The following is a 13932-nucleotide window of genomic DNA, read 5'->3' on the forward strand; positions in this document are numbered from 1 at the left end:
GAGAGAAAAAAGATCCCAGAACTCTGAAATTTACCCTGCACCTTGACTTAACAGCCGTGCGGAAGCTGGGGAATGTATCCTATTTGAGTTAACAAGTGACGCCATTGGATTCTTAGGGATTTGTAGCAATAGTTTCACTCATCAGGCTTCACACTGTGCATTTGGGGCTATCGGGTTCCCTTTACTGACTAGAAAGTTCCCTTTTCATCACCTTCTTGTGCTCCATTTCATAACTCACCACCCTGGTTGAATGGTTGTAGATCGATAATATTTTTTAAATACTAATTTTATTTCGTGGGTTTGTGAATATACCTAAGTGTCACCAGGGCAGTAGAAGATGAGGTCTGAAGAGGGCATTGGGTCCTCTGGAACTTAAATTACAGATGGCTATGAGCCATTGTGTGGGTGCTGGGAACCGAACTGTGTCCTTTGTGAGAGCATTGCTCCATCCCCAGGTGACAACAGTTTTGATCTAGTTGGGCAACTTCCTATAGTTTTTTTTTTTTTTTTTTTTCCAGAAGTAGAACCCAGGGCAAATGTGCTAGCTCAGCAGATAAGAGTCCAAGCCAGAGGGCTGAATTCCGTTCCCAAGAAACACTAATGGAAGGAGAGAACTGAGTCCCAAAAGTTGTCCCCTGATCTCCACACAGGCACTGTGCACATATATGGCACCCACTACTACTAATGATAAATTAAATCAAATTTAAAATGAGGACAATGGCAGAGAGGAAGCTACGAAGGAGATAAGCAAGCTTTGGAGCTGGTCACTGGCCTAAGGGCACATGACACTGTAAGACTTGAGACCAGAGTAGTTCACATGCCAGTCTGATGCTTTCCCTCAGAGGCACCCAAGGCACATCCTCCATCCTTCCAAACTCTCTGCTCCTCTCTAAGCTGAGGACGGTGCCAGCTACCTCCAAGTGTCAAGGTGTGGATTCAGTTCCCAAATGTGAGCTAGGACCCTAGCATCAGGCCTGATGTCTAGCTGCTGCCCGGCACCTCACTTTTCCTGCCCATTTTTTCATGAAACCCTGAGGATTGAACACAGCGTCTTTCAAAAAAAATCTAGAGAAGTGCTTTACCAGCGAGCTACATCTTAGCCCTCCTCTCTTGGGCAAACACTTTACCAACTGAGTGAGATCTCCAACTGTCCTCCCCAGGACAGAGCCTCATTACTCAGCTACACTCCAGCCCTCTTCTTGAAAGCGTTCCGAGCGAAAAGGACTTTTCCTAGGTTTTCTTCTGCAAAATAAGAATAAAAGCAAAGATTTATCACCAACTGCTGTACAGTACTCAGTAGGCTTGCTTTGCCAAGCAGCACGAAGGGGAAACAGGCCATTCAATTGTGCATATGTGCACCTGTCCTGAATATGACAAAGCAGGAGATATACCGGTCAAAAGACCCACGAAAGTGCTGGTCATTTTGCAGCCACAGAAAGGGGTGTTGAATGCTAATAACGTCTCATAGCACACAGGGCATACCCCCCAGGCCTTGAGGCGATCCCAGCTGGTACAGAGGAAGGAGACCTCGTTACCGATGAGTGAATGGCCTCCAGAGCAGCTGCACACGAAGGGACCCTCTCTCCTTTTTTCTGCTTTGACAAGTTTGCACTTTAAATGATTTGGAGATTGCATCTATTGCTTCCCTTTCTGGGGTTTCTAAAAGAGTGTTGAGTAATATTTAAAGTTGTTAGATGACTAGAGTAAAGATGCATCCAATCTTCGGCTTCCAAAAGGCTCCAGGATGACTTTGGCAAGAGATCTCTAACATCTCTTTCAGGAGTGATGCCTGGTGCCCTGACATGCTTGGATGGATCTGGCCATTCTGGGGGAATAGAATGAAGGAGTCAATGAACAGAGATCATCTCAGTTTCCCTCCTACCACTGGCTTTAGAACACATCAAGCTTGGGTCAATATGACTCGTGGAGTGGCTTTGTGCCTAGAAAGACAAACAAAAGAAGGACAGTCTGACATTCACTGTCTGAATTGGACAGACAAGAAACAATAAAATAATAATAATGTGTACCATGTGTGGAGGCCCTGATGTTTGCTCTTCGCTGAGTGAACATTATCTCTGGTTCCTTAATTCTTTCCATAAATATTTCTCCAGTGCCTATTATGGGTTAGGTGTTCCAGTTGCTGGGAGTACCCCGGGGCGTGGGGAAGCAAAAGTTCTTCCCTTTGGAAAATGTTCTATGTACATAAACAAATGAACATATATGTTCAATGCAAAGGTCCTAGCTATGAAGAAGAAGAACCACAAAGCAGGAGACTAGGAGGGCTGGGGTACATGTGAGAAGTAGTTTTAGGTAACCATGTGATGTAGAGGGACGAGGTGAAGTGAAGCCTTCCACGCCTGGGAGGCTGTGTGCTTTAGGCAGAGCGATCAGGGCATGCAGAGGCACAGGAGCGAGATGGAACTTAGAATCCTCAAGGTGCCTGGAATGCGTGTGTATGGGGAGCTGAAGAGAAAACGCAAGTGAGTGAGCCTTGCACAGGCGTTTCCCATAGGAAAACCACTCCATTTTCAGCGGAGACACCTGGAAGCTCCCAGAAACCTCAGCTGCTCCGGCTGGAGAGTAAGAGATGCAGACGAACCTTTCCTAAACCGAGGCAAGGAAGTTGGACCTTGCAAGCTGGTGCTGCCAAGTCATTGTTTCCCAAGAGGACTGAAAAATGAGCTGTGGGCATCTCTGTTTGACATCCCCGGTGGCTAGGACAATCAACAGGGGTTGTGGGATCACAGTACAGCATTCATTATGAGTCTATATATGTTTTCATTCTCAAAACAACTCTCCAAGTGTGGCATCTTCGTTTCCTATGGATGGCAAGAAATTTGGGCTCAGGGATTTTGTGCAACTCATTAAAGATCACAAGCCTGATTGGAACCCAGATCCTGCTGAATCCAAAGACCATCGATTTTTGACTTGTTGTACCAGCATCTACAACATCTATCTCCAGATTTTTTTTTCCATCTTACAAATGAGCAACTCAGTATCTCACAAGCCCCTCCTCCCAGTCCTTCTACAGCCGGTTTTCATGTGTTTCACTACTCTGCTGTGTTGTATGACATTTCCTGGGGGTAATTTAAACCTTAAAAAATACCTTATCAAAGTCCTCCTTTTTGGATTTTGAGGCACATACCTATGAAATGAGATTATGTAATTTTACAACATTTTAATTCTTTTCTGAGGCATGATCATATTGCTTTTTCCAGGAAAAATGACTCCAATGTATCTTTACTTGCTTATTTTTCTCCCCTTTCCTCTTCTCTCCCACCCTGGCTCTTTTCATTTGATAACAGGAATACAGATGGAAGAGCAATAATACCCCATCATATGGTTTTAAGACCATGTGCTTGTCTTTTTTAAAAATATAATCATATTATTTAATTTTTTTAAATTTGTACATGTTTTAATCATATTCACCTTCCTGTAACTCTAACTTGTGGTTATTCCAGCCCCTACTCCCTGAAGGCTAACTTATACTGCTCAAATATTCATTGATAGGTGCTCTTCCACAAAGGCAACTGACTTAGAGAAAAGTGACCCTTCCTCTCCCAGCACCTAAGAATTCCCAAAAGCTCCCTGGTAGGGGAGGAACTTCATACCCAGCTCTCCTCTCCATGCTGGAATTTGGTCTGGCCTGGGTGTGCACAGGTCTTGTGCATGCTGTCACGACCACTGTGAGTTCATACGTGCAGCTGCCCTGCTGCATTTGGAGACACTGTTTCCTTGCTGTCATTTGCGGCCCCTGGCTCTCACACTCTTTCTGCCCCCTCTTTCACACTGATCCCGAGCCTACAGGAGAGGTATATGTGCTTGACTGCACTTTTCATGCCATCATGGTGTTCTCATAAAGGAGAGAAGATCCCGAGCATACATCAAAGTCCACTATTCCACTGCTGGCGTGAGAAAAATGAGTCTAGATGCAAATTCAGTGTTCACAGATTCCCAGGAAGCTACTGAGGACCGCATTAAGAAAGAACAAAATAAACAGGGATGCCATATGAATTTGATTTTTGAATAAGTTTTTTTTTTTCTTGAGGCACCTAAAATACTTTAAAGGACTATGCTCTTGGGGCAGTGAGAAGGCTCTTCATAAAGATTCTTGGCATCAGTCCTGATGCCTTGAGTTTGGTCCTTGTAAGCCACATGGTAAAGGATGGAATCCTTCGACCTCCATTTATATTCTCCTCCACACAAATAACTACAAGAATAAGTATAAAGAAAGATTTGCTCTTCTTTGTGTATTTCAGAACTGATATGTAGAATTTTATCAAAAACTTAAATATTGCTGCCAGTGAAATATCTAGCATATTGTAAATACTGATGTTTTAAAATGAAATGGTGACATCACTTTTTAAAATGTTTCTAAGTGACCTTGAAATCTCATCCCAGTTGGCTACCTTCATTGTCCATTGAAGAAATAACACACAGGCTCTTCTTCGCAAAGAAAAAAAAATGTATTCTGTCTTCTTTTAGAAATTTATCTCATGCTAATGTAATATAATTAGGATATAAAGTCCTTTCTGAATATCATGTTTTGTCTATCAAGCCTATGTATAAGAATGAACATTTATACATTTTAGAATTTCCATGACTTAAGGCTCTAAGTGTTTTCAGGATTGAGTTACCTTCACAATGAGCAGTAGCACTTAACTGATCAAAGCAACCTAAATGCATAGAAAATCTTGATAAGTGTGGACAAATCCAGGAAGTTTGTACTTTTTTAATGCTTTAAATCTTTTATTTCATGTGCATTGTTGTTTGGCCTGTGTATATGTCTGTGTGATGGTGTCAGATCCTCTGGAGACAGTTGTGAGCTATCATGTGGATGCTGGGAAATTATCTCTGGACCTCTGGAAGAGCAGCCAATACTCTTAACCACTGAGCTTCTTTCCAAACACACACACACACACACACACACACACACACACACACATATAATAGGAATGACACTGTACTTTTCTCATGTTACATGGTTGTGGATAAATATTACTGTCATATTGCTATGACCACAAAGTAGGCAGCTTCAGTTGTAATTTAATTTTCTTTGTCTTTGCTTTGTGTGTGTGTGTGTGTGTGTGTGTTAAGAAACCCTTGCCCTTCCATAGGAGGCGATGGAATGTGAAGAGTGTGCTAGGAAAGTGCCCTTTGACTTTGGAACTCATTCTGACTTATTTCTCCCACCCCACATCCTAATTTACTACCAAGAATATTTAAAGATCGGTCATCTCGCAGCTTCATTAGACCCTCTTAGTTTTGTTGAAATTAAATCATTGCGAAGCACCTCTTAGTTGCCTTTTGCATTGCTGGGATGAAATACCTGACAAAGCAAATTAAGGTCCACAGTTCTAGGGTACAGTCCCTCCTGGACAGGAGGTCCTGGCAACAGTAGCCTGAGGCAGTCAGTCACCCTGCACCGGGGGTCTGGAAGCAGAGATGGCCGAATGCAGGAGCACAGCTTGTTTCCCTTCTTTTCTTTGGTCTGACAGCTAAGGTGGGTCTTCCTACCCAGTTAACCTAATCTAGACAATCCCTGGCAGACATGCCTAGAGACCTGTCTCCATGGTGATTCAAGGTCCTGCCAAGTTGACAATCAATACGAACTGTTACAACACCTGATTTGCAAAAGGCTTGCTGCGGGTCCCTTATGGGTGAAACTGCGTGTTTCTCAATGTTCATGTATTGAACTCCTCCCCCCCAGTACCTCAGAATGTGATCATATTGGAAATGAGATCTTTGTAGATTTAATTACATAAGGTGAGGTAATAGGGTGGCCCTTAAGAGAAAGCTGGGCATAGGTAGACATGAAGGGAAGACGATATAAAGAGACACAGGGAGCAGAACTTCTACAAGCTAAGCAGAGAAATCTGGAACATTCTCTCTCACAGCTTTCAGGAAAACTGGCCAGTAAACAATTCAGATTTGGAATTACATTGGGAGATAATACATTTCTATTTTCATACCCCCTAGTCTATGGTGACTTGTTTCATAAACCCTTGCAAACTATCATGTAGTTTGATATCATGTCCTCCTGGCCACAAATACATATTTTCCATTATTTGGTGTCTAGGTGAGCTATTTTATTTATTGTTTGAATTTTTGGAACAAGGCCTTACACTGTAGCCCAGGCTGGCTTGGAACTATTATGTAGCCCAGGCTAACCCTGCATTCAAGGAACTCTTTGTGCTTTTGCCTCTGAGTTATGGAAGTATGAGCCACCACACCCATTTCAGACGGGATTTTTAAAATCTGAGAGAAAATCTCACGGACTGAGACTGAGTGAAAGGGAGCCTCTTTCTTGGTAAAGTTCTTTTGAAAAGGAGCCCTTGTGACAGGTGTGTTGGGGGGTTGGTCTGATATTAATTACTGGCCCTCAAGATCTGGTTACTACCTGGATAAACCTATCCTGGTGTGAACCTGCCTAAGACATTATACCTGATTAGTTGATTAAAGGCCTAAAACCTGGGCAGAACAGAACAGGGTAGGTGTGGCTAAGGTTCCCGGGCTTTTGAGGACAGGGGAATCACAGCAAAGAGACTGATAGGAAGAGAGGAGGAAAGAGGACACTGTGATGGGTTAGCATGGAGAAGGAACCATGTGGGCTGGGAGGAAGGACTCCAAGGATGGCATGGATGGAGAAAACACCAGGATGAAAAATACAAGCAAGTATCTTGGGATTATAGATGGAAGGTATACCAGATGAGGATAGTTAAGGCAGATGGCATTGGATGGGGGCTGGGAGCTGAATGGTGAGGTTATTTAGACAGCATAAGTAGAAATATCTGCCTGGCCCAAAGAAAATAAGGCGATTATAAAATCTAACAGGTGTCTGTGTCTTATTATTTGTGATAGCAGGTTAAATAATACCACTGCAATAATTACAGGGCAAATAATAATAATAAACATTATTTAGTCAAACTCATTTACTACAACATAGGTGTTTAATACAAAGCAGATTCTGAATTTGAAGACCTCGAGGTTACTTTTCTTCAAAATACTGCGGGCCCCTTTGCAAAGTTTTGGCCAGTGAGAAACTAGTGGAACTAGTTTGCAGGGGCTGTGTAAACTGTAGAGTGCCTGCTATAACCCATGGATGTTTTCATAGAGGCCAAGCTCTCTGCTTATGTGAGGATTTCTTGCTATCTTTGAAACAGGACCTCACATGCAGCCCCATCTGGCCTTGAGCTCTCTGTGCAGCTTAGGCTGTCCTTGAACTTGCTGCCATCTTCCTGCCTCAGCCTCTTGAGTGCTGGATTCACAGTCATTCTGGTTATGCATATTAGATTCTAATTTATGGCAAGGAGAAGGAAGAGGACTCCAACTAGGGAGGAGGCAGTTTGGGAGTGGACTTCTGCCTCAGTTAAGAGCAGGAAGGGTAGGTGGAAATAGCCATATTGCTCTTGTCTTTAGAGGACTGTGCTTACAGATTACGTTAGCTTCCCTCCCCACCCCCAGGGGAAACTGACATGACGAAAGTGCTGCTTATGAAGATGAGGCTGGGCAGCAGGAGCAGGTAGGAAGCGGGTCAGTGATGTCTGGCACAGTGCTGCTGGACAGGAGCTGGAGAAACAGGCAAACACGAGCCCCTGTTCACTGACCTTCACTTCACAGGCCGTGCCAAGCTCAGCACTAACTCCCCAACTTCCTCTGTGCTACTGTGGATTCAGTCCTGAAGCCTAGAAGAACCGTGTCTTCTAGAGAGGTTCATCAAAGCAGCTCTAATGTTGCTTGACTGTCCATCCACTGTAAGGCTGAACAGAGCACCTGCCCAGAAACCCTCACTGCTGTTCATCGCTCATTACACTCGTGGGTGTGACTTCGCCTTGGGTATGGTGAAGATGGCCTCTAAGGGCCTTGTGTTCACCATCAGCCTTGAGGAAAGCCATGTAATGGGTACCTTTGGTACTGCATGGAAGTGGGAAGGTGCCACTATTCCCATGGCTGAGCCCCTGGAGAGGAGAGCCATTCCACACTCGTTCTCAGACCTGTCTGCTTCTGTGTCCAAACTCCCTCAGCAGACTGCTCATTTTCTGTCTGAATCGTGAGCCACCCTGCTTCTACAGGAACACAACAAAGCTGTTGTATGACGTGTGCTCCTGCTAAGCAGGTGAGCAGAGAGAACACCAGGGTGACCCCACCAAACTAGTCACTCTCTTGCATGAGAGACCTCTTAGATTTCTGAGACCAAGAGGGTAAGAACACTGGTTCTATTATGGTGATTCTTCACTGAAATTTTTTCTTTAATATTTGTTTATTAATTTTTCAGATAAGGTTTAACTATGAATTCAAGGCCTACTTCAAACTTGAGATCCTCTTGCCTCTGCCTCCTGAAAGCTGGCACTATAAGTGTGGCACCAGCAGAACTCCAGTTTTACATGAGAAGAAATATGGTTATTATGTTCTAGGTTTCCCTCAGGCTGAGTCTGTGGTCCAGGGTCCTTTGGGTGTTCCTAGCCCTTCAGAGGTTACTCTTGGCCATGGTGGTGGAAGCAAAGTCTACTGTCATGTGGATTTGACCATGTGGGTAGAAGAAGGGTCTCAGTGTGAGCATGGGAGCTCTTATCTGCACTGACCCTTCTGTTTCTTATTTTCGTAAATCTCTGGTTCAGTGGCTGCAGTAGAAGCAAATGCAATGCATGGTCAAGATACAAAGGGGTGGGCTGAGGAGATGGCTCAGCTGGTCAGAGACTTGCCTTGCAAGCAGGAGAACCTGAGTTTATTTTTCAGAACCCAGTGAAAAACCAGCCAACCAACCAACCAACCAACCAACCAGCCAGCCAGCCAAGCCAACTAACCAGCCAACCAGCCACCCAGCCAACCAACCAACCAACCAACCAAACAACCAACCAACCAACCAACCATGAGGTATGGAAGCCTGTCATCCCAGCGCTGAGGAGGCAGACACAGATTTTTGAATCTCACTGACCAGCCAGCTTACTTTAGTTTGTTGAATTCCAGGCAAGTGAGAGACCTTGTCTCAAAAGAAAAAAGGTAGATACTACCTGAGGAATGTTGCCTGAGGCTGTTCTTCTGGCCCCATCCCATTCCACACACATGCATGCATACTTGCATATAGACACATACCTGCACACACAAATATGTAGACACACAAAGGCAAGGGCTGGCACCAGCTGATTCCCTCAGCACGGATAGCTGGTCCCATTCAGCTAATGGGGAGAGAAGCTGAAATGGGGAGATAGCAGTAGACTGTCACTTGGCATGTCCCTACCAGTTACCAGGCACAACACTACACACTAAACCGCACACCCATTTTCCTCTCCAACCCTGTGGATTGAGAGTACTGCACTACATTTTATAGAGGAAGGGATAGCTGCCAGAGCAGGGAGATGCCTTTCTCAAGGTTTCCCTACCAGGAAGTGTCCCCATCTTCTCGTAAGACTAGTTAAACAAGCTGTCAGCAGCAAAGAGCCCTCAATTTTTCTGTGGTCTAACAACTAGACTTGCTCATCCCTTATGCTACACCTCTCTCAAGGGTTACTCAGCCTCTGCATCTCCCCAGTATCAGGCTCTGGAAGACACAACCTGAGCACCGCAGTTGGCGGTTAGAGGTGGCAGATAGAAAAATGGAACCTGTCTAGCAGCACACTGGTCACACGCTACCATTGTCCACACGGATGACCAAAGTTTATTACATGGCCACCCACGACTTCAGAGAGCGAGAATGTACAGTCTTATTGTCTGAGAGGACTGAAGACTGTCTGTGAGCACAAAGGACTGCAGAAACAGCACAGGAATGATGAGTTAAGAAAAAGCGTTTTCCGAAGCCTCTGCCTTTTGCCTCCCATGGAAGCTTCCCTCTCCCAGGCTGAGTGCCTGGTGAGCGGCAGGCACTGAACGTTTCAGATATTATTTCTGATCCTCACAAGATCCTGTTAGGTAGATACTGTTATTACCTTCATTTCACAGATGAAGTTATTGAGGCCCAGAAAGGTCTTGTAGTTGCTGGAGCCAGATGGCATAGGGGATGAAAAATGACTCTCTGTTCTTCGGTAATCCGTAGGAGAATGCCCAATGTGACCGGCAGCCCTCGATTGCAACAGAGCCCTGAGCTTCAAAAGACAGAGTCTTGCTTCAGCCAGCTCCACAGGGGTGAAAGGGAAAGGGAGAAATTACTTAGAATGGCACCACCTAGAGAGCACCCCTAATATTTTAGGCATGTCCTTTCATACCTGCTAACTTATAACCTGCTTCTTCAGGTAACAATGTCTCATGTGTTCTTTTCCAACAAAGAACTGTGGCTTTTAACGTGTTTGTTCCTGTGGGTGAAGCTGCTGTATGCCTGCAGGTGCACATGCAAGTTCCTAGGTATGGAGGCCAGAGGTCAGTCTTGGGTGTTTGTGGGCAGGGGATGAAGCCCTGCGTAAATGTATATTGTTGACAGGAACATGGCCATGTAAAGGACCGCAATGCTGCGACACTTTAATACAGTGCCTCATGTTGTGGTGACTCCCAGCCATAGAACTATTGTTACCACTTCATAACTGTCATTTTTCTACTGTTATGAATTGTAATGTAAACGTCTGATATGCAGGATATCTGATATGTGGCCCCCAAAGGGGAAAGACCCACAGCCTTGGACCCATGGGAATCACAAGAACTTTACCTGGTCTGAATATGGATGTTGACAGTGTGAACCGAAAGTATGAAGCAAGGCTGTCTCCTCCAAGACTGCCTGCAGCCTGGGATTGCCTCCTTACAGAGCCCCAACTGAAATTAGCCAAGGCTCTGCTGTGTGTCCATCAGAGCTTACCGCCCGCCCGTCCCTGCTTTTCTGTATAGGTAGATGTGTGTCTGTTGTTTCTTCATTCCCCCTTTGACCCAGTAACTCTAAGTCCAAAGCTGTTCAGGTCCTGGCAGGTCTTATTCCTCAGGAGCCATCCAGTGTTGGTTTTTGAGACAAGGCTTCTCATTATCCTGGAGCTTGCCAAGTAGGTTAGGTTAGCTGGCCAGGGAACCCCAGGGACATACCTGTCTCCATCTCCTCTGTGCCAGAATTAGAAATGCACACTAACACACCCAATATTTTTACTTGGGTTCTGGGAATTGAAATCATTTGCTCACATTTGCAGCATAAAATTTTTACTAACAGCCATCTCTCCAGCTCTGCACTGTTTTAAAGTTATTTGCTTATTTGTATTTACATGTTTTCGCCTTCATGTATGTATGTATGTATGTGAAGCATGTGTGTGCTCGATGCTGATTTCCTGAAGCTGAAGTTGCAGACAATTGTGAGGTGCTATGTGAGTGCTGGGAACCAAACTCGGTCCTCTGCAAAAGCAATGGGTGCTCCTCAGTGCAGCCATCTCTCCAGCCCTGAATCACATTTTTAATAACTCAACTACATATTCTCTTGCTCTCCATTTTGTGACCCTGCCACTATTTATTTAAAATTCCTGAAAGTAGACATTTATCTTGTCTCCAGCGAGTTTCATCTCTTTACAGAGATGACTAATACCGTTTTCTCTTTCTAAATCAACTCATGTCTTCACCAATGAGAAAGATCCTAATGGCCAAAGATGGTTAATGGAAACGTCAGTTCCATTCTCCCCTCTCCCCTCTTTCCAGAGAGAACTTCCATAATGCTATTCGGTGTCTCCCCGACTCCGAATCCAGGGGTTTTCCTTGGCATTTTTCATTTCATGTAAATTTTCTGAAATTTCCAGACTGCCTATGGCCCTCTTTGTTTTTTCTCTTCATTTCTCTGTCCATCTTCATTATTGTATTACATCACTACTTAGCCCTATTACATTTCTATCACACATTCACTCATGTGACCTCAACATGGAATGGTCTTTCCTCTAGCTTCCCAGGACTTCATTCTTCTGGCTAACCCACACTCACCCAAGAAAGACTTGGCATTTCCGGTTGAGCGTGGACGGGCCTAGGGCAGATACTAAATAATGAACCTTGGTACTCATACTTTGGGAACCCTCCTCAGTCATTGGGAGACGGTTAAAACACACATACTTAAATTATTCCAGGGCAGTGGTTGGAGAAACAGCTCAGGCAAGACTCTCCGGTTCGATTCTCACCACCTCAAAAAACAAAAAAACAAACAAACAAACAAAAAAAACGACAGAGAGTGTGATATGAAAACTTAAATTTCAAGCAAGTTCTCACTTGGAAAAGACAAGACCTTGAAGAAAAGTGAGTGGGGGTATGCCTCGATGCTGAGGTGAACCCGGACCTCTCCACCGAGCCACGCCCCCAGCCCTTGGGCCATGCTAATCCCCTCCCTAGAGAGACCCCTAACACACCCTAAACTAGTGCAGAAACTGGGTTCTGAGGATTCACGAGGGGACTGAGTGGACCTAAGGCGCGGTCCAACCCCGCTGCCCACGTTTCCCGGAGTCCGTTCTAGTTCTCACATCTTCCTTTCTCCTTGAAATAGATGCACAGCCGCCTCCGGATTTAGAACAGGAGCGGCGACTATTTGACGAAAGCCTGGAAAATATGACTTTTCCAGAAACAGTTCGGGTCGCTCCTGCATCTTCAGGTCCTGGCAACCGCAGACATGGCTTTGCCCTCGGCCGATCCTTCGCCTCTGGGGCCCGACTGGGAACTCCGCAGCTTCTCCGGCCCCGCCACGCCGTACGATCCGCGCCCCTGTCCGGCCCGGGTTTTGCCGCCTGCCGCGCTCCCGGAGCCGAGACTGGCGCCGCCGAGGCCTCTGCGGCCCGGGCGGGGGTTGGGGGGGGGGGGGGTGCGTGTGAACCGCACCGCGCACGCGCGCCGAAGGGGTCGTGGGCTCCCTGCTCCCCGGGCTCCAGCAGGCCGGAACCCTCGCGCCGGCGCCCCGCCCGGAGCCGCCCGGAGCCGCCTGCGCCCGGACCCGCGACGGCCGGGCGGGGCCTGTTTCCTCGGCCCGCGTCCTCGGGCTCGCAGCCGGGAAGGAACATTCCTGGCTCTCCCCGCCCGGCTGCGCCCGTTCCCGCTCCTCCCCCGCCGCGTGTTTTCCGCCCCAGTAAAGATCGTGCCACACAAATAAGCCTCGGATGCCCTTTGCCGAGCGGGCCATTTTCAGGGCGCGTCTCCGGAGTCGCTAAAAGTCTTGTTTTCTCCCCAAAGTGGAAGGTGTGGGGGGCGGGGGCGGCTGGGGCCGTTTCCAACTGCTCCGCACGCTCGAATAGTTGTCAGTAAAACCAAACTGACGTCAGCCCGGGGGAAAAAAGATAGGTCTCTTTTGTTCTCATGTTCTCCCCCCTCCCCTCCCTTGCGATCAAAGGCAAAAAACATTTTTTTCCCCTTTTTGGAGGGTGGAGGGAAAGACAAAAAGGGGGGAAAAATTGCCGTGCAAAAAGATAGCTTCCATTAGAGCTTCTGCCCGGGCGAGGGGAATGTTTAATGAATGCATCTAGTCTTTTGATCACCGTCGCTCGGCTGGGTTCAGTAGTGCCGGAAGGTTAGTTGCATATCCTGTGGCTGATCTGAAATTCGATCAGCAGAGGGGGTCAAAGAAAAGAAAAGCATTTTAATGGGAATCAATAGAGGAGCATAGGTCTTGGAAGGAAATACGTGTTGATTAAAAATGCCACAAGATTTTAAAAAAATGTTCAAGACTGGCTTAAAGAAAACGAGAAAAAGAAAAAGGGAGGGAGGGAGGAAAGAGGGAAGAGAGAAAAGGGGAGGAGGAGGGAAAAAAAAAAAAACCCTTAGCAATCTATTTTCTGTGTGTGCTGCTGCCAGAGAGGCAGTCGGCAGACCAACAGTTTGTGTAATGCTTCAAGCTACAGCGGGCAAATTTAAAGCTGTATGCTCAGAACAACATAATAAATACTTACTGAAAATGCATTTCTATTTCTAAGCGGGGCTCACTCATGCATTATACAAAACACCTAGGGCTGCGGTAGCAGACACAAGGGGACAAATAAGGTATACTGTGACTCGACTCCTTAAAACTAA

The 13932-nt window shown here is 46.0% G+C and overlaps 1 long non-coding RNA gene across 1 annotated transcript; it reads right to left on the bottom strand.

Annotated features, from left to right (window-relative positions):
• Positions 1 to 207: 207 nt before the first annotated feature.
• LOC132649504 (uncharacterized) lies at positions 208 to 12796 on the bottom strand. Its single transcript, XR_009587961.1, has 5 exons — positions 12399 to 12796; positions 11998 to 12065; positions 9924 to 10109; positions 2600 to 2819; positions 208 to 1825 (listed from the first exon to the last, which is right to left on the bottom strand). It is a non-coding gene; the product is annotated as an uncharacterized LOC132649504 (long non-coding RNA).
• Between the last annotated feature and the right edge of the window lie 1136 nt (positions 12797 to 13932).

The sequence above is a fragment of the Meriones unguiculatus genome, chromosome 20 (genome assembly GCF_030254825.1).
Source record: "Meriones unguiculatus strain TT.TT164.6M chromosome 20, Bangor_MerUng_6.1, whole genome shotgun sequence".
NCBI classification, from domain to species: Eukaryota; Metazoa; Chordata; class Mammalia; order Rodentia; family Muridae; genus Meriones; species Meriones unguiculatus.